We start from the raw sequence: 23,946 nt of genomic DNA, 5'->3' as shown, positions 1-23,946 counted from the left end.
ATTTGGGAACTGTTTGTAAGAGGTAGGGTTTAGAGCTTCACAAAGAGAGAAGGACCCAAAGATAGAGCTGGGGAATATCTGTGTTTAGGACAAAGAAGGAGGAAGGGAAGCAGTGAAAAAAAAAAAACTGAGAAGGAAACGTGAAGGGAGGAGGGAGTGTTCAAGGGCAAGAGAATCCATTCATTCATTCACTCAGTCATTTTATGGAGAGCCTTCAACTCTAACCTCTGTTTTCAGGGGGACATTGAGGTGACAAGAGCCCTTGTCCTGGGGGTTATGTGAAGGTGGGACCTCTGGGCTAGGTCCCCAGGGATGAGGAGAAGTCCATTGATAAATAAGGTCGGAAAGACAGAAGGATGGGTATAGCCTGGGGGTCAGACACATTAGCATATACAATGTTTCTTCTTAGACTCTCCCAAAAGCTATCTAATTTTAACCAAACCTTAATTTACTGCCCAAATTGTATTCACATGTAGTCTTCCTAAAGTATATACTATAATCAAACTATATTTGAAGTTTCTCTTAATGCTGTAATGCATGGTTACTTCAGTGAAAAACACTGTAATTGAACTTGTTTCTTTTGGGACTATGAACGTTAAAGACTCAAATGAATGACTGGTTTCTTTACTGGGTGGATCTGGGTGAGAATCACTGCAATATCCCAGCATGTTATTGATGGATGGTTGCAATAGTTAATGCTAAATAATAAAAGATGGCTTCATGTGATCCTTATCAAAGGGGTGGATGTTTGAACTGCAAGGACAGGAAATTATAAAATTTGCATCTAAAAATAATCTTATCCTTTGCCTTTTCATTTGTGACCTCCAGCGTGAAGAAACAAAGACCTCATGGAAACTTGGACAGTTTGTGAAACCCTTCTGTGTAATCAGCCAATTTGATTTTCTTCAGTACAATGGCAGGATATTTGTGAGGAAATTAAACTTTATCGTACTCTAGCCATTGGTAGTGTGGCACCAAATTTTCTATTGGTCTTTTAGGAGAATAGAGCCTAGTGCAAGTTTGTAAAATTACAGCAGCTTTGGAAGAAGTTTAAATGGACTTGGAACCTGCAAAGCAGAGTTTCTTTACTGTATCACTGTCAACATTCTGGGCTAGATAATTCATTGTTCAGGGTGGGCACCCACCCTGTGTGTTGTAGGATGTTTAGTAACACCACTGACCTTCATCTACAACATCCAGTAGCATCACCACCAGTAGCTGTGTCAATTAGAAATGCCTCCTGATATTACAAGATGTCCCTGTGGGGCAGGGGGTGGGAAACCTTCCCTATCTGAGAACCACTGGCCAAAAGCCTTACTACTCAAAGTGTGGTCCAACAAACATCAGGTCGTCTGTATTTTCCAGGAACTCATTAGATATGTAGCACCTCAGGCTTTGTCCCTAGCCCCTGGAATGAGAATCTGCACTGTGATAAGATTTGTGGGAAACCTGTGAGCACATGAAGGTTTGAGAAGTACTAAGCTCTGCCCAGGGCAGTGTTGTGTAGCAGAAGGGCATGAGCTTTGGAGCCAAACATGGCTTAACTAAGAGCTGTGTGACCTCATCAAGGTGTTTAACCTCTCTGAGACTCAGTTTCTTCCTCTGTAAAATGGGACTAAGAAAACCTTTTGTGTTGTGAGAGTAAAAAGGGTGAGATCCAGCTGAATCAGCAAAAAGAACACCTGGCTCTTATTAGAATCTCAAATGGGCTGGTTTGCTTTCCTCTCTTTAGAAAACTGTTTTACTTGGCCCTGCTGCACTCACGGTTACTTGTAGTGATGATATAAGATGTGGAGGAAAAACAATGTGTCTGGATCAGTGCTCCGCAAGTACAGAGGGCCATAAAAAATCTGCTTGTTTACGAATTTTTATTTTTGAATTATCTACTTTCTTTGAGCTGTGGCTCTTGTGGTCTGGCCTTCCCAATGCTTGGAAAGCTGGGATCCCATTTCTGGAAAACCCATTATCCTGGTCCTTGTGAACTCTTAAAGGTCTCATTTAGAAGCCAGATTCTAAAGGTGGGAAAGGTGAAATTGATGGCAGCTAAATGTAAAACTATTTAAGGAAGAAGTTCACACTAGCAAACTTTATTCCTGTCCTATAGCAAGTGGATTTTGAGATGGGGCAATTATTTTTATGACTATTAGTAGAATTTTTAGTTGTGTAAAATAAGGATAAATATCCCTGCCTTGGAATAAACTGTCCCAGGATTCCAAAATTTCCCCCTTTTCTCTTTCTCCTACTATGACATTGCCTTCACATAAAAGCCTGTATTTTTAAATTTCTCATCCTGATATATCAAGAATAGCTGATCTCATGCTTTTGGCCAGGAATGCTTTTGCATAATTCATTTTAAAATAATGTATGAAATAGGCATGCACACACATGTAATCACATACTCACAAAGCAATGTATGAAGGGACATTGTCCAAGACCAATGTTCAGTTGTGTAGGCTGGGTACTGCACACCTGTGGGAGCACCAGGTATATTGAGGACATAACAGATTTGCATAAATATCATGACAGTTTGTCAGAAGGTGGCAACACAGTCCTTGTCCTAATGAAATCACTATATAGCAACAGTGTTCTGGCAGATGGAGGTAAAGTGTCTTGAGGAAGGGGCTTCCTTTTCTAATTTGCACAAGGATACCATGTGGACTGGTTGTAGACCCACCATCTTTCCTTTCTTTGGGAGCTTCTACTCTAGTATGCAAAACTGTACAAATCATTATTCTTGAAGTCAGAATGTGCCCAGGAGCCTTAGGAAGGTACAATTTACTTAATTTGCACATTTGATGAATATGAAAAAAATCTTCCATTGAAGTGGTGTCCTCCACTATCACTTTCATCTTAAAACTATTGCTAGTGGTTGTGTGTATGTTGCCATCTTTCCCAAGTGAACCGGAAATAATTTAAGAAATGTGGCAGAAGAGGTTTACCAACATTAAGTCCAGCAAACAGTAGTTAGGATATACAAAGAATCTCATTGGCTTAGGTTGGTTGATGATCAGCTGATGTGAAGGACCATCATTGTACTGAGAGATGGGACAATACCCATTTCCTACATGAGACTGCATCTTGAGTACATTCTTTTTCAGCACTTTGCTTCTTGGATTGGAGGGCTATTCATGTAACTTAGTATTGGTCATGTGAACATACAACTTGGTCATACATCATACCCTTGGGTTGCCACATGTCATACATGGTCTTGTAGTTATTCTACTTTATCTCCATTTCTTTCTAGAGATAGCCTGCAGTTTTACCTGGAATTGTATCTGAATAGTTACTGAGGAGGGGAAAATGTCTGTTTCTACTCAGCCTGTCTAGGTGCAGCAGCATTGATGATGCAGACAACAGATGCTCTTCTAGATGGGCAGAGCAGGAAAGAGAGAGTGCAATTACTGACAGGGAGCTAGACAGGGAACTCAACTTTATTTTTCAGATGGTAAAATTTTGTGTTTCTTGGGTTTGGATGCGCCCACATTGGTCATTTTTACTGGTTTGCAAAGAAGACTCTCCCCTAGATTTTTTTTGTGGTGATGTCATTTTCACGGCTGTTAGTGCTAGGTTTCTCAACTATAAGCACAAGTTATGGGATGTGGGGGAAACAATTTGTTCTTAATAGTGGTCATGAAATTCACAAATAATGTATTAAAACTGAATTATATATGATTATAATATAATGATGATAGAAATAATAGGTGCAAGATTAGGTAGATTACATAATAGAAAGTTTACTTTGGGTCCATGATCTCACTTAATTCTCATATAATTTCTGGAGAAAGTTCCTGTTGTTACCTTTATCTCATAGATGTAGAAACTGAGGCTTAGAGAGGTGAACATTATACTGTTGGGAAGTGGAGGAAATGGGATTTGAACCCAAGTCTGGCTAACAGATTTCCACTCACAGTTATGTTTCCGTAAGCTAAAAAGACGAGTGGTTGTACATAACCACATCTCTGGGCACTGCCCACACAGATGTGTGAATGTCACTGTTCTGTGTTAGGATGACTAGCTGTCCCAGTTATGGTAGTAAGGGAGTCAGTCCTAGGACACAGGATTTCCAGTTTAAAAACTGGAGAAGTGCTGAGCAAACCAGGAGGAGTTTGTCACCCCACTGCTGCATGCTGTGGTGGGGACAAGGTAAGGAAGGAGAAGGTGGGAACACCAATTGCTTCATCCTCCTTGCTATTGTTATGTGTATTCTGGAGAGTTTGGATGAATTTGTGGTTTTTCTATTAAACTTTTTCAGGATATAAAGAGAGTACAAGTTAGGTCTGCAGCTCATCAGGCAGAATCCTCAGGGTTTCTCTAGAAGCAGGTGACGAAGTTATAAATAAATGCATAAAGAGCCTGCCGTGATGGTGGGGACACACTTACTTGGCCACTATGGTTGCATTTCAGCCAGATGTCTCAGTTCTGTCTTTCTCTCAGTAGATGGATTCCAGTAATTTGGTGCCGGTGGGATAGGGGGATATGCGGTTCTTACCCTCACAGGACCCCACCCTGAATGTGAACTGTTTTCCTCCCTCACAAGAGTTTAGAAACTAGAATTTAATATTTAACAACCACCCATATTATTGTACTAGAGAAAATAGCATAAATATGCTGATTTTAAAATGGAAATTTGCTACTTGGAAGTGTCTACTCCTTCAAGGAAATTCTTTTAGGCTTGATTATCTCATGTTGGAAGATCTGCCTACGGGCCTGCCAATTGTACAAGCAGTTTATTTGATTACTATTTTGTAAAAATGAGAATGATTTGTCTTAAATTTTAGGGGGTCTAGTGTACTCATTGGAAACTTAGATTTAAAAAAATATATAAATCATTTGCCTATCTGGTTGCATGTTTTTTGTTTTTGTTTTTTTGTTTTTCTTGGTCTGTTTTTTCCTTCTCAAACCATTTGGGTGTGGAGAGGAGATATCTGTGCCTCTTCAGGACATCTGCTGTTTGTTGTTATAGCTGTCTGTGGAATGCTGTCCTTGGAACAGCTCCCAAGGCAGAGTGTCCGTAGTCAGTGCTTCATCAACTGATGGTGTGGGAGAGGAGAACTTTTCCTTCTAAGACAACTCCCCTAGTGACTGGAGCCTTGCTCTTTACATGTCAACACTTTCAAAAATGATTAACCACTTAGAGGAAAATCTTTATAAATTACAGCTTTTTGAATACTTCCTGGCTTTCCTACACAGATTGTGTCCTCAGCAGATTGGAATAATTTCTTCATAGCTCAGGTTCAAGAATAGAAGTGTCTATTATTCTTTCCAGTGAAGGGGTTGGGTGTATTTCCATGGTCTTGGGAAAACAAGGTTAGTTGCCTCTCTCCTAAGTGGGTTCAGATTATCTCCTTTAATGTCTACCTTTGGGTTGTTTTTTCTTTTTTTTTGGTTTGTTCTATGATGCTAGAGATTACCTGTCACTGTTGATGATATTGGTGTTGCTAGTACTCTTCTCACATTTCATAATTTTACTGCTAATTTCTACAGATGGGGAGTCAGATTGCCATAATTGTTAGAATTGTGTAAAGTAACTAGGGTCTGAGCAGATTCATCTATGAGTAAATTGAATGTATCTTTGTGTAGAACTTGATTATCAAAGGTAGGACTCCTAGATAAATGTAGTGTGTTCAGATACCTCTGTTCAGTTGTGACACTAGTGAAATATAGCTTGTGAAGAAATTGAGATCAGTACCAGGAAGGATCTCAGGCTTCAGAATGTTAGGCTGTCTTCACTTCTTTTTAGTCAAAATGTTGATGGGAACTCTCAGTTCTTTTCCAATACACTTTCTAATATCTGAACATGTAACAGAATTTTATTTAAGCTGTTCAGTTTTTGTATGTTTATAATGTTAGCCAAAGTACTAGTATTTATGGCATTTCCTCTTTTTTCTCTTAATGATAGATTCTGGAATTTAAAAAAACCTTTTATTATTTAGCCTCCTGTTTATGTCTTTAACCTCAACCAAGCCAGATGTAACTAGAAAATAGGAATGGCATCACATTAAGTTACCAAATTTGGAGAAGCCACACAGCAGGTTAAATTAGACCATGAAAGTTAAGTTTATCAAACTTCCAGCCTATCTGTTTTGATCTTTCAATGTTTGATTGAAATTTTAAAATAATTAGACTTCCTTTTGATTAAGTGGGAAAGACAACTCATTTATACTAGTTTGGATTAATATAAGATCAATGAAAGGTTTGTGTATTACAAACTAATGCACAAAATATTATTGTGCATTAATTATTCTGCAGAATAATTATTATAATTCTGCAGAATATTAATATTATTAATTAATAATATCAACCAAGAAATTATCATATATCATACAACACTAGGTTATTGGCATATAATTATTAATATATTATTATCAATATAATTAGTATATTATATTAATATATAGTATATATTATTCTGTATATTATTCTGGCCTACTGAAAATTTCTCAAACCTTTACTTTCTATATTTGTGTAGGGGGCTAGAACAAATATTTATATTACACATCTCCTATTTTGCATTTGTGAGTCAATCCAAATATGACTGAATAGACTAAAAATAAAAATTACTTTGAACTTGTTACTATTTTGAAAATTATGTAACCTGAGAATGACTCGTTATGTCCTTTCAGCCTCTTCTACCTACAAGGACATAAAATGAGTGGAAATAAGCTAGTATTGTTGTATTTCTCTTGTTGTTACTGTGCATCCTCCTACTCTGAAAATGCCTTCTCTGGTCAGTCTTCATGTGAGTAGTAGAGGATAGTTCTTTTTAGGGGAATTAGCTTGTGGCTATGAGACAGCTAAAGTTATAACTTCTGTAGTATAAATGCAAGACCAAAGAAGAGACAATCTTTGAAATGTTACTTTGTTACAGGTAATTAGGCCGTATTCCTATGAAGGAGGTATTCCTTAAGTGAGGGCATTGGGATCAAATTAAGAACAAAATTGAGGACCAAAATTTGTGTAAATAATCAGAGTAAAGTTAGGAAGTTTAGATTGGATGTTCATCTTGCAAATGTAATTAAATATGAAATAAGTTTCTAAATCTTACATTTAACAAAATGTAGGTGAGAAGTATACCTTGTGCTAATTTTTAAAAACAGTAAGTAATGAAACTCCAGTATCAATTTTATTTGGGCTGAATGTTTCTAATAAAATTGACAGCTAGCATGCCATTCAATGTTTGACCTTTGCACTACCATTTTTTAAAAAGTGTCATTTTGCCAAAAATATGCTGGAGAGCTTCTTCAGATTTCCCAGTAGCCTCTTTAATCTGTTGCTATTCAGATAATTTTCTTTTGAAGTTCCTATCCTGCATTATCCTTGTTACTCATCCCAGCTCTGTTGTCACTTGATGGCTCTGTCTGAGGTTCTCTGAGATTCAGTGGTTCCTCCCAACTCACCGTTACTCAGTGCAAAAAGTGTGCCAGCCATGGTGCTAGGTGCTGGGATGACATGGTCCCTGCCCTTCAAGTTATACAACAGGGGGCAGGAGGAAGAGACACTTGAAGAGCAGTGCTGTCAAACAAAGTCTATGAAAGGTGAAAAGAATGAACGATTTCCATTAAGCGTTGGGAAGCTCTTAAGTGTAGGAAGTAGCATTTGAAAGGGGGCAGATCTCAAGAAGTCTATATTAACCACTCACCAGGCACTGTAGATACAGCTTTTCATAAGATAGGGCCAGTCCTTATGGGAAACAACAGATTGTATATAGTTAAGTCATTTTAATTATTACATATGCCTGGGGGTGTTTAATAGAGTTACTTACTTTAGTCATAGGGGGCAAAAGCAGCTTTCCTGCTCAGTGGTATGTAAGTTGAGACTTGAAGGGTCAAAGAAATTCAAGGAAGGGAAAGGGAGGGTGGGGACATAGTAGAGGCAAAGGGAGTAGAGAGCTGAGCTCATAATGAGAAGTAAGGAAAGTCTAGAGCTGTGCTATCCAATATGGTAGCCATAGTTATAGGTGACTTTGGGAACTTAAATGTGGCTGGTGCAAAGAAGGGACTGAGTTAATTAGTTACACCTGGCTGGTGATGAATATACTGGACAGCATAGGACTAGTATACTTATAACGGAGTGGACAAAAAATAGAGGGGTTGTCATGAGGCTGAAGAGGAGCATTGGAGAGATATTTTGAGATATGGTAGACCCTGGTGAGCAGTCCAGACTTTATTCTAGAGCTTTGGGAGGCCACTTAAGGGTTTCATGAAAGAGTGGTACATAATCAAAATAGCATCCTGCGATTGGCCTGGGACCAGGATTCTACTGCTGAAATTGAGCAAGAAGTGTTTGTAATAAATATGTCCCTAAGGAACATTGATCTTGAGTGGGGTGTGGGATGGACTGGACAGGGATGGCCGAAGGTGACCTGATCAGAGTGGAGAGAGAACATGTGGTTAATGATGCAGGCTCCATAGTATGATGGCCAGAGCCAAATTCTGGGTCTGCCATTTTTGGTTTGCCTGGAAGGAGGATGCTTCAACTGTGTTGGCAGTGCCTGGACCCAGAGAGAGCTGGTTTGGCTCACACAACTACAGGGCGATGACAGAGGGCTGCTTGAGGTTGCAGCCAAGCCTCTGGGAGCCACTGCACATTGTCATTCTGCGGGTGGGGCATGGGGGCCATGTTCTCCTGTTTTTGTGTCACTTGGTGCAGAAGTGAAGGGCCTTGGTGACATCTCATTCAATCTTCTTTTACCTTATTTGGTAAGCTTTTCACAAAACTTTTATGGAAAGTCTGTTAGTCTCATCTGCTTCCCATAAGAAAGTGTTTGGCAGTGGCAGAGAGTCCCAGGACTTATGGGAGAGGAGTGATTTCCTGAGGGTCCCCCACAACATTCTCATAGAGCTTGTTTTCCCCAGTTGCAGACCAAACAGATGGAACAAATTTGCTTTCTCTCTGGAGAAGACTGAGAGGTATGGCTAGAAAGGGGAAGTGAGAATTGGAGCAGGGCAGTGTATGTGGAAGTTGAGACTCTGGTTGTAAGAAAGACTAGCTAGCACAATTAGAAAAGGAGTCTTTACTGAGAGGGTAGCTTGTGGAATTCAATTGCTGGATGCTGCTGGCCTTGGAACCCCATGGCTGCCAGAATGTTCCAGTTCCTTTGAGCACAGGCTTACCTGTGGGGCATCTTGGTTCATGTGGTAAAATTAGCCAACCCAAAGCTCTTGAATTTACCTTTGATAGATCCATCTGGAACCTGGGAGAAGGTCTTGTTTGGGACAGTTTTTATCCTTGCTCCAACCAGGCCTGGTTTGCTGGGAATGACCACATGGAACAAATATAGCTTCAGGGCCTCCTGGTTCATACTCTGTAGAGCAGGAATTCTGCCTGGTTGTTGTTAGAATGGTGTTTCATATCATATCATGTCATGTCATGTCATGTCATGTCATGTCATATCATATATCATATAATAAATGCATAATGTCAATATGCAAATAGCATATAACATACTGAGCAATGTCTAGGATATTATATAGAAGATTACTGTACAACCCAAGTTTCCCCCTGTACCTGTTGCATTCCCAGGAACTCTGGCATAACGCTTTTTACAATGAACCTCCTTTGACTCTGACCTGTGTTTCATAGTATCAGCTATTTACACACGAGAGAGGAAGGGCAAAACCTAATTTTATGTGGTACTTATGAAATATAGTTTTTTAGAAGGAGTGGGACCAATCTGTAGAACTGCAGTAAACATCCATCTACCAAGAATTAAAATTCACTGTGTGTGAAAGATTACATTTGACGTAATCATAATTTATGGAGTAAGATATAGTTTTAAGGTCCTAATCAGCCACCTGGTGAATGAATGAGATGCAATTTCTATGTTTTAATGACATTAGTAAAGATTGTGGGTAAAATGAAAATAAATCAAAGTTAGATGTACAAAGTAGAGTTTCTGGTGCTGCAGAGATATTCTGCTTCTCCATCTTGAGTGTGATGCAAACCAAGAGACAATAAAAAGATGCATCACTAGTTAATTCCGGGTCAGCAAACTATAGCCCCTGGACTAAATTTAGCTGGTTACTTGTTTCATTACATGAAGTTTTATTGGAAGACTGGCACAAGCATTTGTCTATGTATTATCTCTGGCTACTTTCATGTTACAATGGCAGAGCTGAGTAGTGCCAACAGACACCACATGGCCTGCAAAGCTGAAAATGCATATCATCTGGCTCTTGACAGAACATGTTTGCCAACCCCTAGTTTAGATCCTTCGAGGCAGCACTGAGGGGTCCTAGAGTCCTGGAGGCAGGCTATGGGGTGAGACCTAGAAGGCAAGTGAAGGCATATGAGCCCTGGTCCTGTTCCGTCCAGAGCAGTTTGGCTGCCCTACGTGCTTTGTTGGGCTTCTGCATATGACTTGTGAAGAAGAAAGAAAGATTGTGTTATTTGAAAAGTACTGTTAAAGCTACTGATCTGAAAATACAGGAAGGCATTCAGAACAGAGAGGGTCTCTCTGAGGATGTCTAATTACACATCTTCATTGTTAGCCCAAGTGGTTGTTACCTTGACATGATGTCTCCAGCTTGAAAAAATGTCCTAGATGGGAATTTGAAAAGTGAGATGGACCCCTGTAATTAATGACTTGCTGGAAATTGCTTTTAGGTCTCTGGCAGCCCATTTTCTCTTTTTGTGGGCAAAGATGCTAACTTTCTGTGGTGTCATCAGATTTAAAAAGGAAGATATGACTAGAGTTGTTGAAAGGTGAAGTTTAGATATACAAGGTAATGGCTGAAAAGTAAAATGTGCCATGTTTTGGTTTTAATTCTTAAAGCATCAACACATTAATTTGCCCTTGAAGTTGATGTCATTGAAAATGGCCTCTTACCTAATTTCTTCAAGTATTTTGACTTTTGTAACTGAAGTGAAAATCTAAATGTGAGCTGTAAGAGTAACTTGGGGTGGGAAATAAAACCTTAGGATTGGGAGGGTAAGGATGAGGCTATTTGATTTACTTTAGGTTAAGTCACCTGAACTGCAGGTGGTTATCAGGCTTGCCATGCTTGATGAAGACTTTGAAACATGATGCATTAAGGCATATCATATGTCAAAAGAATTGCAAGATTTTGCCAATTTTTATGAGGAGAAACTTGGGACCCATATTTGCAAATGACTTTTCAGGATCAGGGAGGACAGAATTTGTTACTGGAACAAGCACAATTTATACACACAAATGCAGTGACCAGAAGGTCATCTAGAAGGGAACACCTAGAAGGGGTGGAAGTGGGTAGCACTTACTTCATTCTAGAGGTTTGACATATATTATCTCATTTAATCTTCATAGTGTCTCTCTAAGATGGATACTTACTATCCCTGTTATACAGATATGGAAACTAGTTAATTAAGCACTTCAAAAGCTTATAGCCATTAAGTATTTGAGCATATTGGCCCAGTTTTTTCAAAGGGGATGTGGTTGAAGTTGGTAAGCCAGTGGGTGCCTGGGAAAAGATCCTCTGTACCCTGCCACATTACATGAGAGGATAGAGAGAACTAGATATGGTCTTCTCAGATCTAGAATTCTCCCAAGATAATTCTGGAGGAATCTAGAGCAGTGGGACAACTGAGCTTGCTTCCCAGAACAGCCCAGGGGGACTACATTATGTGCACTCAACTGGCCTCTTGAGTGAATGGGTGGTGGCTGAGGATAGCCATATAGAACTCAAGACCCAGTGTGACATGGGAAAAGCAGCCGAGAGGTCTTGAGTCCTCAAGGGAAGCTATGGCAGATGCTGAGAGAGTTGGTAGACTGGGGAGATCTGGGTGGGCAGCAGAAGGACTCAGTGGACCTTGTTGGAGTCCATCATTAGTTGATGACAGAAATCCAGGTGGCACCAACTACTCTGACACTACCTATGGATAGCAAGTGTGCCCCAGAGGCTGCTTTCCCAGTGTCAGGAAGTCAGGGGTAAATGAAAAGATGGGGAAAGAAAAGAATCTTAGAAGACTAATGTTTAACTAGTGGTGACTGAGTTACTTCTAACTGCCAAGGTTTAGTCACTTGTACTTTAATCTCCACTAAGGGTTGAAATTAGGAATTTGTAGGCCACATTGATATTCAGTTATAGAGATGGAACATTATATATTTGAACATCAAATATAAGGTTCTATTTTTCCCATTCTCTGTTAAGAATTGCCTTGATAACTTTTAACCAGAATCAGCTAAATTAATTGTGCTTCTAATATTTTTCATATTGGTTACTAAGCTACACTTTTTGAATATTTAACAGTGTTGGAAAGCATGTTTATCATGTATATTATTTCACTTAATTTGAGAAGTATGTATAATTAAATATTTTCTTAGGTACCATTGTTATTCCATACTTCATGGTTGAAGAAACTAAAGTTCAGAGGAATTAGCTTACTTAGCCAAGGTCACACAACTGGTAAATGAGTGAGGCTGGAGTTAATCAATTTAACATCCATTTTGGATTCTAAGCACCTAGCATGGAACCTATACATGATAAAAGCACAGAAAATACTTGAGTGAATTATGGCTCAATTGTGTGGCAATGTGAGCTGACCACTTGTTATGTTGGGAACCTTATTCCGAGCAAGATAAGGAAAGAGAAATAAATCAGAGCTGAGGCTCATCTCAGTGAATTAGTTATCCCTGATGTGCTGTGCATTCTAACTCAGAGCTAAGCCTTTGGAAATATTTGTGGATCCTATCAGAAAATACTCAGAAAACAAAAGAGTTTTAGAAGTAAAAAAAAATGTATGGTTTAGTTAACTGAGGAAAGATAACTATTGGACTAAGTATAGTGGGGGTAAGGGGTGAAATGGGAGGGGCCAAGAAAGTATTTCAAATCAGTTCATGCCTCTTAGAGTCACCTCACAACATCCCATCATGCCGCTGAAATCCATGAGTAGAATAAGCACATAGCCTTCCATAGTAGATCTAAAAAACTCACAGCCAGCTCTCTGGTACAAAGCAGTGTCAGTTTCGAACTCCGACGCCAACCCTCTCCTAACCTATCCTGTCTAACTGACAATACTTTTGTCCAGCTTCCACTTTGTACTTGGGTCTCTGTTAATCTGATTAAGGCACCAATCCTATAAATAGGTGGTACATCTCTTGTTAACACTTTGAGGTATGGGGTCCTAATTAAGAGATTTTTTTTTCACCTACTAGAAGCACAAGTTCTTTTGAAAATGTATGGTCTTAGAGTTTTGGGAATTTTTAGAATTTGCATCTTACACATGGGAGGTGGTTCTTTACAGTAAAGTCTGAATTATACAGCAAACACCTGAGCACTTCCTGAGCACCTTTCAGCGGCGGTGCCTGTTTGACCTGGACGGCACTGAGAATGATCTGTATGTCTGCAGTTCTCTTTCAAGCCTCTCTTCTATCATTGAGGGATAAGAAATCTTGTATATGGTATAATTGGGACAACCATAATTGGGAAAAAACTAGTCACTCTAAATGACTCAACCTTGGATTCTGTAATACTACATCTGGAATCTATCCTTTGGAGATAAGTCTTACTGCAGAAAAAAATTTGTGCCCACATATTGAGAACAGTTTTCCTTCTTTTTAAATAAGAAAAAACTCCAGTTTTTTTTTAACTAAGGGAAATCTTTCTCTCTCTCTCTCTCTTTTTTTTTTTTTTTACAAATCAAACATCTTTATAGTTCTTTTTTTTTTAAGATTTTATTTATTTATTTTTGGAGAGAGGAAGGGAGGGAGAAAGAGAGAGAAACATCAATGTGTGGTTGCCTCTCACGTGGCCCCCACTGGAGACATGGCCTGTAACCCAGGCATGTGCCCTGACTGGGAATCGAACCTGCGATGCTTTGGTTCGCAGCTCACCCTCATTCCATTGAGCTACGCCAGCCAGGGGTCGAGAAAGCTCTTTTAAATAAGGTAAATCTTAAACATTTCCAAATATGAAACTGGCAGTGACAGAATATTATATAACCATCAAAACAATTTAAAAAGTAATAAGGTACTTTATTAATTGCATTTATTCTCTAACCTTTATTGAAGTTATTATTATCCCAATTTTCAGTCTTTAGAGACTGAAGAGAAGGGGCTGTGGAGCCAGCTCAGAAGGTATAGCAGTGACGAACACTGAGTCAAGAATCAGGAGAGTTGGTTATGGCAGGGCTGTCCCTAGAGGGTGTGGAGCCTGGGGTCACTTAGCCAGCACCACCTGAACAAAGTTCTCTGAAAGGAGCTGTGTGTCTGGTGCTTCATAGGTTCCTTGGGATGCCCGTAAACACAGCCAAATGAAAGTATATTTTAATTTTTAGGGTAATTTGTAGCAATAGCTTTGGAAACTGCTTTTGTACAATAATGCCATTGTTATTATACTATGTAATATTTTTCTGGTATTAGGGTAGGTAGGGAAGGTATCTAAGACCTGCCTTTCTTCAAGCTTATTATTTTAGTTTATACTTCTTTGATTTTTGATTTGCAAAATTGCAGTTAGGTATCATGGTTGTCCTTCAAGCTTAACACTCAAATGGAACATGTATGAGAGGCGTCACAAATAACTTTCCAACAGTTAAGTTGTTTTCCTGCAAAAATATAACTTTAAAATTAACAAAATTTATAGGGCTGAACTGCTATCCATGTTGATATGTAACAAGAAGATAAATTTGTAGCCAGATTAAAAAAATTAATAATCGTCACAACTTGAAAGAGGGATATTATTTTTAGTTTTCAATCAATGTTTAATCTAAGTGCAATAGGATGCTACGATACAACTTTAATGCTAGAGAAAAGAGACAAAGGAAGTGTCCTGTGGTTGGCCTTCCTCAGGTCAACTCCAGTCAGCCTCCAGTTTACAAAGCTACACCAGCAGGCAGTGGGTCTTGACAAACAGTGCTGGGAATCAGGACAAATTACTTCATGTGGAGGCAGCAGTTGGATTAGATGAGCATCTCCTAAACATTGTTCTGAGAAACTCTCATGCTCTGTGAGGAGTTGAGAGGCACCCACAAGTAAAGAGTTGCCCTGATCAAATACACATGAGAAATGGCGCACCCCGCTTTGGAGATTCCCAAAGTGCGTGAGCATATTCTAGGCTGCGAGAATTTCTCAGTAAAGATGTATTTTCCACAGTGTTTCAACCAGCATGTCTTAAATATATTTGATGACAGAATCCTGTTAGCAGGGAACATATTTTGGGAAACACTAAACAAAGTTTTTTCCAAATTCCAACATCCGGGGGTTTTAAACATACCATCCAAATGTTGCTTAGCAACGTTACAGCCACCTGATTTGCCCACTAGATGGCACCCTTGAATGAGATTTGCTTTTTAGTTTTGATTGGCTTCTCTTGGACATTTTTGAACATTGCTTTTCCCATGCACTGGGAAAGAGCAGATCAGTTATTAAACTGATTTGAAGGCCATTCTGTTAACATTTTACAAGCCATTTAAAAATAAAACAGTTGTATCAACGATAGGGATAAATATCAGCCAAGATTGAAGTAGTATATTAATTTTTCTCACAATAGCTATTTAAAAAAAAACCCAACTATGTGAACAATGCCAGTGTATCTTATTTTTTAATGTTTTACATGAGACTAGCCAGACAAAATTTAATTACACATTTGGGTTGTTCTACTGATCAACTTGAAACATTGAACTGAGAGACTTTGAGAGAATCCGGTGGTACCTGGGAAATTTCCCTAGTTCCTATGATGGGTAAGCAGTGTCTTCAGCTCTTACAAATGTATAATTTTGTTAGGGATCACTGAAATATTATTATGTTTAGGTGGTGTGTACTTTCAGAAGGTCTCACTCTCCAGCAGGCTGTGTAAAGTGGTCTCTTAAAGTTTCCTTCATGTTCTAGTAAATTTTTGATTGGTTCTTTATTAAAAATAATTTGCTATTACACATTAAGATGTTCCTGTTCTGTGGGTTAGTCAGTTAGTCTGTCCTTCACTGGGTCTCACTGTTGTAAGCTTAAACACTTTAGCACCCCCTTACCTCCTGCCTGGAGTTCATGGAATTTCACACGTTGGTTTAAGTGTGCCCAGGAGTTTTGGAAAATAAAGGCAACTTTACTTAGGAATAGTCATACTTCGAGGTTGTTCAACTGAAGGATGTTTACCTATTAGAAATGTGTGCCTTTTTAATGATGGAAAGGGAGCTTTTAAAAATATAATGAGGAGGCTTCCTGTACAGCTTCCTGAATTACCTGAAGTGTGTGTGTGTGTGCACACGGTGGGGTGGGGGCTAGGGTGAGAAGCCAAACTCTGTGCCTGGAGGCTCATCTTGCTCTTTCAATACTGTCTTTTGAAGGTAAATTCTTTGTAAGTCCTGTTAATCTTATTCCAGGAAAAGATCTTTTACAAACCTCAAATAGCAACCCATGGACATTAAAATTCTCATACTTTCTAAAGGTAGGTTGTCTGCATTGTGATTTTCTCAGCATGGCTGTCAGATCCTCCCTTATCTCTTGCTTCAATTGTTGTGCTTGTGTGTTTGCTTTTTCCTCCATAGTGGTCAGCACTGCATTGGCCCTCGTTTGTAGTTAGTTCATCGTGGAGCCTTAGATTTTTAGCATGGTAGACTGTAAAACAGTTTGTGTTAGAATATCTGTTTAAGAAATTTGATGCAGATTTTGTGAGTGTGGTTTATAATGGAAATATCAGATAAAACAGATAGTAATAATCATAGTTAATATGTATTGAACACTTATTGTTCCAGGCATTGTGCCGAAGCATTTCACATGTATTAGCTCATTTAATCTTCACAGCAACCTGTTGGGGATAGATGCTATTTCTTTCTTTCTAATTTTTTTCCCAAACTATAAGCAAGAGTTTATTTAGAAAATCACAGAGGTAGATGAAGTGAACAAGTTACAGAGGTGACAGAAGGGCCCTTGGAGCTTAGGAGAGAGAGAGAAAGGTAAAGACAAAGTGCCTGGGGGGAGATGGAGGGGAAGGCAGAACCCGTGGGTGTGCTCAAGAGGGAGAGCGAAGTGCAATGGATGCTATTTCTATGGCATTTTCAGATGAACAAACTGAGTGTTAGAAGGATTAAGGTTAAGTAATGTCACATAGAGGCCCAGCACAGACTGTTGATCTGCTCTTTCATGACTTGTGTTTTACCATCACATGAATGATTTGAAATGTTCCATCCTAAATGTTTTGTGGAACATGAGTATGAATCTTTGTTAGGTTGAGTCAGGCTAGGCCAGGAGGCCACAAGGTAGCAAGAAATCTCCTGATAAAGAGAACTCAACTGCCAATTTTGCTCTCAGCTCTAGACACCAAGATTTCTTGGCCTGATGGTTTCATATTCAAATATGTTTGGCCGTATTTCTCAACACACTGAGTTACTATACTTCGCATTAACAGTGCTTGGCTTTGTCTTTTATGCAGAAAGCCCCTCCAGGCCTCTGTAATGTGCTAAAAAAGATCTTGTCTAAAACTCATGAAAATAAATAACATAAAACTGTTCTGAATAAATTTGAGTTAAGTGAAAGGAACCCTTTTCTGTGTATGCATATTGCATACACACAGTTGTGTGCGCCTGTGAACACATGTTCTGTCATTGGGCCTAAGACCAATATCCTCCATAGTGAATGAAGGACGTTTCAGAATTTCCATTATAAATCATTTTAGGGGTTCATAACTAATACTGTAAAAAATTCAGCTCTGCCTGGAATTTACTTTATTGTGTTTGCAGGATTAATTATTGCAAGGAAGCAGGTAGATGAAAACATACTTTTGCCTTAGCAGTTGGGGCTGCTGCAAACATTTGTATAATTGTTGAAAAGGGTAGGGTGGCTCTTGGAATAGTTCAGGGACCTCAAAGATTCAAGTGGCAAAGTATAACACATCAGTTGGATTTTGGATGCCTGATTGGCAAATGCAGTTTGTTCTTTAATTTGCATGTTAATTGTAAACAGAAAGTCCACACAACATATCATTGAATTTTGTGACTTCCCCCAACACTTTTTAAAAGAAATTAATTGGTAGGAATGAAAAATTATTGGACAGAGGCACATAGGTTTATTTTTATCATCAAGACCAAGACTCAACTCTAAAGTCACCTCTTCTGGAAAGTCTATAGTAATGACTAAAATATACTGAGCACCTCTAGTCAGTATGCTAGGCTTTACATGAGTTTTCTCATTTACTCAACTGAAGATCTTCATTTTACAGATGAAGAAGCCAAAGATCAGAGAGAAGTAATCTGCTTAAGGTTTCAGAGTAGGAGCTGGTAGGAGAGTTGATTGACTCTGGGGTTCAAGAGCCTACAGTCTGCAGTGGGGTTTGCTCAAGTGTTCCTGATGCCCAGTTTGCTCTGACATTCCTTTAATCCAGTTGTTCTCAGCCCTGGGGCTCATTAGAACAATCCAGAGAATTTCCAAGTGCAGACAGCAAGTCCCACCACAGGTTAAATAAATCAGATCACTGGAAATGAGGCCCAGGTTATTCTACTAGGAAGAGAGAGCTGACTGAGAACCCTTCTCCCTGCCCCTATTATTCCTGATCAGCTTTAATAGTTGTGAGGTCAATTATTTCTCAAGCAAAAGTTTAATTAATTGATAACCCACTCATTAAAATTTGTATCAGTTTGTATGGGCTGCGTGAAAGTTTGCCTTTGGAAATGATTTGCTAAGCAAATTATAGATCACACTGGAGTATAAGGGAAATGTTTGTCCTATTAAAGAGCACAAATAACTTTCAACCATAACAGAAAATTGTATTCATTATAAACAAATTGACAGGTGAATTTGAGGTCATTTTGACATCCATTACATAAACTTATTAAGTACTGTTAATCCACATTTTATTTACCACTTGATTACTTGCTTTTAAAAATGGTTTTAAATTTTTAAAAATTTAATTCTAAGTTTTGATGCAATCAGGGTGGGTTCTCCTTACCATTAGTTGAAGTTATTGCTGTGTGACATGCTTTCTAAATTGTTTCATTTCTGGAGCTTTGGCCTCACCCATGAAGTTTCATATTTCTTTTTTTTTTTTAAAGATTTTATTTATTTATTTTTGGAGAGGGAAGGGAGGAAGATAGAGAGAGAGAGAGAGAAACATCAATGTGCAGTTGCTGGGGGTTATGGCCTGCAACCCAGGAATGTACCCTGGCTGGGAATCGAACCTGCGACACTTTGGTTCGCAAGCCTGCGCTCAATCCACTGAGCTACGCCAGCCAGGGCGAAGTTTCATATTTCTTACAAGCAAGGATCTCATCTCTTTTTAAAATAGTCATGTCTATTTTGGGGACTCTGTGCCTTGCTGGTGCTGCTAAACATTATACAATGTACAGGACAGCCCCTGCAAGAAATAATTCTTTGGTCTCTACTGTCAATGTGTCAAGGGTGAGAAGCCCTAGTTTAGAGCTTAATAAGTACATGCCAAGTGAAGATAAGTCAGCCAAGAAAATATTTTTGTTTATTTTGTTAAATATTTAAATGATGTTTAAATATTAAATTACTCTAGTATATCATGGGAAGGCAAGTCAGGAGGATAAGTATTTCACCTGAGGAATAGATTTACTGTGATGACTAGGGAAGAAATATCACTCAGGAAAGGCAAAAGAAGCTTGCTTTTAGGAAACAGCCTACCTAGGACCTAAGAGTTGGTGGAACATGGTTGAGAAAGTCTTGGGGCTGCTAGTGTTTGGGGATTAAATTGCTGAAATGTATGTTCTTCCTGACACTTCCCAAGACAGATTATAAAGAAGCATTTAAGGAGTGGAGGAACTTTTGTTCCTTCTTAAATAAAACTAAAGGTGTGTCTTCTTTAACACACACAAATACAGGCTGGCAAACTGAATAGAGTATTAAGTTAGGATCATTTGGGATTAACCTCTGATCCACAGCTAGCAGTACATTGGCTGTTACGCTAATGTACACTGGGTGCCTTCTGTGTTGCTTAAAGTGATAGAGTTCAAGCAGTTGAGAATGAGCAGTAGTACTTTTCATAGTGAGTTGAATTCACATTTTGCTCTGTACTTTGCTATAAAAACAATTGGTTTTGAAGACTAGTGTTAAAATCATCTTCAGTGCTCTAAAATATGAGCAGAACTTAAAATATATTAAATATACACACATTTAATTTACCATATAGATTTTTTAAAAATTACCATATTCCGCCCTGGCTGGCATAGCTCAGTGGATTGAGTGTGGGCTGCGAACCAAAGTGTCGCAAGTTCGATTCCCAGCCAGGGTACATGTCTGGGTTGCAGGCCATGACCCGTAGCAACCGTACATTGAAAAAAAAAATTAAAAAAAATTACCATATTCCTCACCCACAGAGGGCTTTCCTTAGACCAGAGTGATGACAATATGAAATCAACTTTAGAGGCCATTTTTTGTCTTTACACAGTATTTCTCTTGCTCCCAGATATATTGGGCAGGCACAGCACAGGTAAGGTACATTTGATGACTGTATATTAATATCTTCCCTTGTTGCATGTACAGATGCACCCATATTTGTGCCTTCATTCCTCCCTCACCCAGAAAGGTTTCCTTTTTCCTTTTTAAAATCCACCCCAAATTCATCTTCTCTTTTAAAATCCACCCCAAAACCTCCTTCATCAGATCTTCATTTTTTTCTTCTTCAACCCTCAGTCCTTTCAAAATGAATCCCTTTCTTTTCAGGAACACAAAGGCCTGCATTTTTCTATAGTTTGCCTTTTGTTAGAGCTGGTCAAAATACCCTTGTCTCTGTATTGTACACAGCTCAAGGAACGAGGACTGTACATCTTCCCATCTGCCCTAGGGCCTTTGCACACAGCAAATACCTGAAAGTCCTGATTGAATAACTTAGTGAATCTTCCTCTAATCGTCAACTTGAGGTCTGTTTACTATCAAGCTGTTTACTATGTGTTTACTTTGAAATGAGTCTAAGGAGATTAAAGTCTAAGTGGACTGACCCTGTGAGGATGGGGACTGTGCCAAATTCTATTTGGTAGCTCCTTACCTAGAGTAACACAAAGAGCATGTCTAACTGGGAAATGATTGATGTTTGAATTACTCTTAGGTGGCTAATGCTTCTTTGTTATGTAGTCTGTTGTGTGAAAGACAATTGAAGGTCCTCAAGTATCTATTCAATGAGTGATGTAAAAAAAGTCTGAACATATGAATTCAATGTTGAATTCAGCATTTAACTTGTTAAAATCTGTTTATTTTTTAAAAGCATCTATTCAATGAATTTAATCAGAAAGATAGATGAAGTTAGTCTTTTTTTCTGTAAAGCATCTATTTAATGAATTTAATAAGGAAGATAGATGGAGTTAATCTCTGCATTAGTCATGCAGCTTGTGTGGAACTGATTTATATGCTAAATCTTAAAAGAAAGGTAAAATGGAGTACAAAGAGTCTTTTAGAAATGGAAATTAGTTTGAATAAAGATAAGTGTGAAAAGGTATGTGTGTCAGAAGACCTTTCAGTTTGATTTAGAAATGTGGTGTTCTTAGATTACTAAAATCTACTGCTAGCCATTCATTATCTGCTTTTAACTTGGTGTCAGATACTGCTGGGAGAGTAAGACCAGTTTATAATGTGGCATCTGCTGTTTAGGGCCTCATGTTCTAGTGTATGGTTGGCCAACTTTTTCTTAAAGAGCCAGATAATTAATATTGGATTGACCAAAAAGTTCGTTAAGTTTTTTTCTGCATGATAGCTCTAGTAATGCTTAGTTGTCTTTAACTTCTTTGGAAACAGTTTTGTTAGATTCTATTGGGACAGCTTCATACCACTGTTCACTGAAAAAAAACCCCTCAAAATTGGTGAATTTTTGTGCAGCCATTTTAATGTTGAAGATGAAAGAAAATAAGCAACATTTTCAGTATATTATGCTTTATTATTTCAAGAAAGGTAAAAACACAACTGAAATGCAAAAAAAGATTTGTGGAGTATATGGAGAAGGTGCTGTGACTGATTGAATATGTCAAATGTGGTTTGCAAAGTTTCTTTGTACTATTGACATTTTGGCCAAATAATTCTTTGCTGTGGGTCTGTCTTATGCATTGGAAGATGTTTAGCAGCACCCCTGGTGTCTTCCCACTAGAAGCGAATAGCAGGAGATAACCAATGTATTCAAAATATCCAAATCAGCCCTGGCTGGCGTAGCTCAGTGGATTGAGCACGGGCTGGGAACCAAAGTGTCCCAGGTTCGATTCCCAGCCAGGGTACATTCCTGGGTTGCAGGCCAGAACCCCCAGCAACCGCACATTGATCTCTCTCTCTTTCCCCCTCTCTCTCTCTCTCATCTCCCTCCCTTCCCTCTCTAAAAATAAATAAAATTTAAAAAAAATATCCAAATCAATAAAGTTATTGGTGAAAGTGAAAAATGTATCTTTTATTTTATGGAAAAAACTAAATGGAATATTTCACCAGCCCTGTACTATTTTAAGCTTTTGGGCTATTTTGCCTCTGCAATTACTCAGTTCAGTCATTATAGCATAATGGAGACAGCCATAGACAATATATAAATCATGACTCTGTTCAAATAAAAGTTTATTTATAAAATTGGCAGCTGGGTTTAGGGTATGTCATACTTTATTGACCCCCTTCACTAGACTGGGGTGAGTGTGTAGATATGTATATAAAATTAGTGTTGGAGTGTGTGCTTTTTACTGCAACTCTGTAGAAACTCTGATGTGGGAGAGAAAGTTGGGCCAGAGTAGTGAGGGAGAGGCTGTTTGTCTTTTGATCATTTGTATAGAAATTTTATTCTTTCCACTTTTTTTCATTTATCTTACAAATATTTGCTAAGTGGTCATCATACACAAAATGTTCATTCTAGTTTTTTCAAGCATCATTGTTCCATATTTCAATGACTTACTTTACACATTTTACCACTTTTGAAATTGGGATACATCTCACACTTGATGGTGTTATTATGATAAGATTTTTCTTTCTCTGCTGATATAAATTAAGAAGTGCCTTACCATCAATGGTGGGTTAGATTCTGAAGAAATATGGTAGATGTTTTAGTACTGCCTTATATATATTCTAGAACGGGGTCATTTACTTCAGATATTTTAGTTTTTACATTTACATTTACTCAGCAACTTGCTACACAGAAAGATTCTGAGAACATTTTAAATAGAGATTCAAATGCTTTTTAAAAAACAACTAATACCTTAACTCCTGACAGAGATTGGTTACTTTACAAGTCTCAGTTAATGTTTTGGTAAATAAACTTCTCATGTCAAGCACATTTTCTGTGCTCTTTGATGCTTTTGGCTTATTTCACAGATTTCTTCATAATGGTAAATTATGGACAGTAATTTCTGAAATACCATTTTGTGGCCAGTGAGGAACCTGGTCATAGCCCTCTGTGTCTATTACCTATAACTTTCCCTTTGTTGGAACACAGAATTTGAGAACAGGTGTTGAATATGTGTGTTTTCCCCCAATTTATCTCATTTTAATTTCATTGCTCTCAGATTTTCTAAAACTATGAAGTTCTTTATGCAGGACTGGCCTAATTAGGAGAGGTTGGGAAGGTTTGTAAATGGTTTAATGTTTCCCTCTTTCCTGTCTATATAAATCAATTAAAATGGATTATGAAGAAACTCACACTCAAATTGTGTATAATTCCAGATTTCATTGCTATGTGCTTGTTTTCTACATTCAAGGAGGAGATTCAACATAAATGTATTAATGATTTACAGTAGCCAGAGATACATTTCAGCCAGTTCCATGATATATGGGAATATGACATAATATAGAAACATTATTTATGCTTCTGATCAGAGGGGGAAAGCTCTTTTTTATACTGTGCTTATCATTTAAGCACCATGTACTTACTATTGTAAGTACATCTGTCTTTGTAATTAGTATGAAAATCAGAAAAATGAAAATTCAGATTAGTATTTCACAACTGGTATCTCTAGATTTTTTAAGTTAATGCTTCTCAGTAATAATAGTAAATACTCCTCAGTGTTTGAAGTTTGGGCTCCGTTTGGCATGGCTTTTGTTTATTTGTTCTCTTTAAAATTATTTGAATGCTG

General features: G+C 38.2%; 1 protein-coding gene and 1 non-coding gene across 5 annotated transcripts in view; both read left to right on the top strand.

The window, feature by feature from the left end:
* ERC2 (ELKS/RAB6-interacting/CAST family member 2) overlaps window positions 1–23,946 on the top strand; it is a 943,617-nt gene that overhangs the window by 188,329 nt on the left and 731,342 nt on the right. The gene's annotated exons all lie outside the window — the stretch shown is intronic.
* On the top strand, window positions 21,032–21,103 carry LOC123814635. Its single transcript, XR_006784968.1, has one exon. It is a non-coding gene; the product is annotated as a small nucleolar RNA SNORD72 (small nucleolar RNA).

The sequence above is a fragment of the Phyllostomus hastatus genome, unplaced genomic scaffold (assembly GCF_019186645.2).
Source record: "Phyllostomus hastatus isolate PE091 unplaced genomic scaffold, TTU_PhHast_1.1 phas_contig_16, whole genome shotgun sequence".
Classification (NCBI taxonomy): domain Eukaryota; kingdom Metazoa; phylum Chordata; class Mammalia; order Chiroptera; family Phyllostomidae; genus Phyllostomus; species Phyllostomus hastatus.
This window is presented reverse-complemented; position numbering and strand designations above follow the sequence as displayed.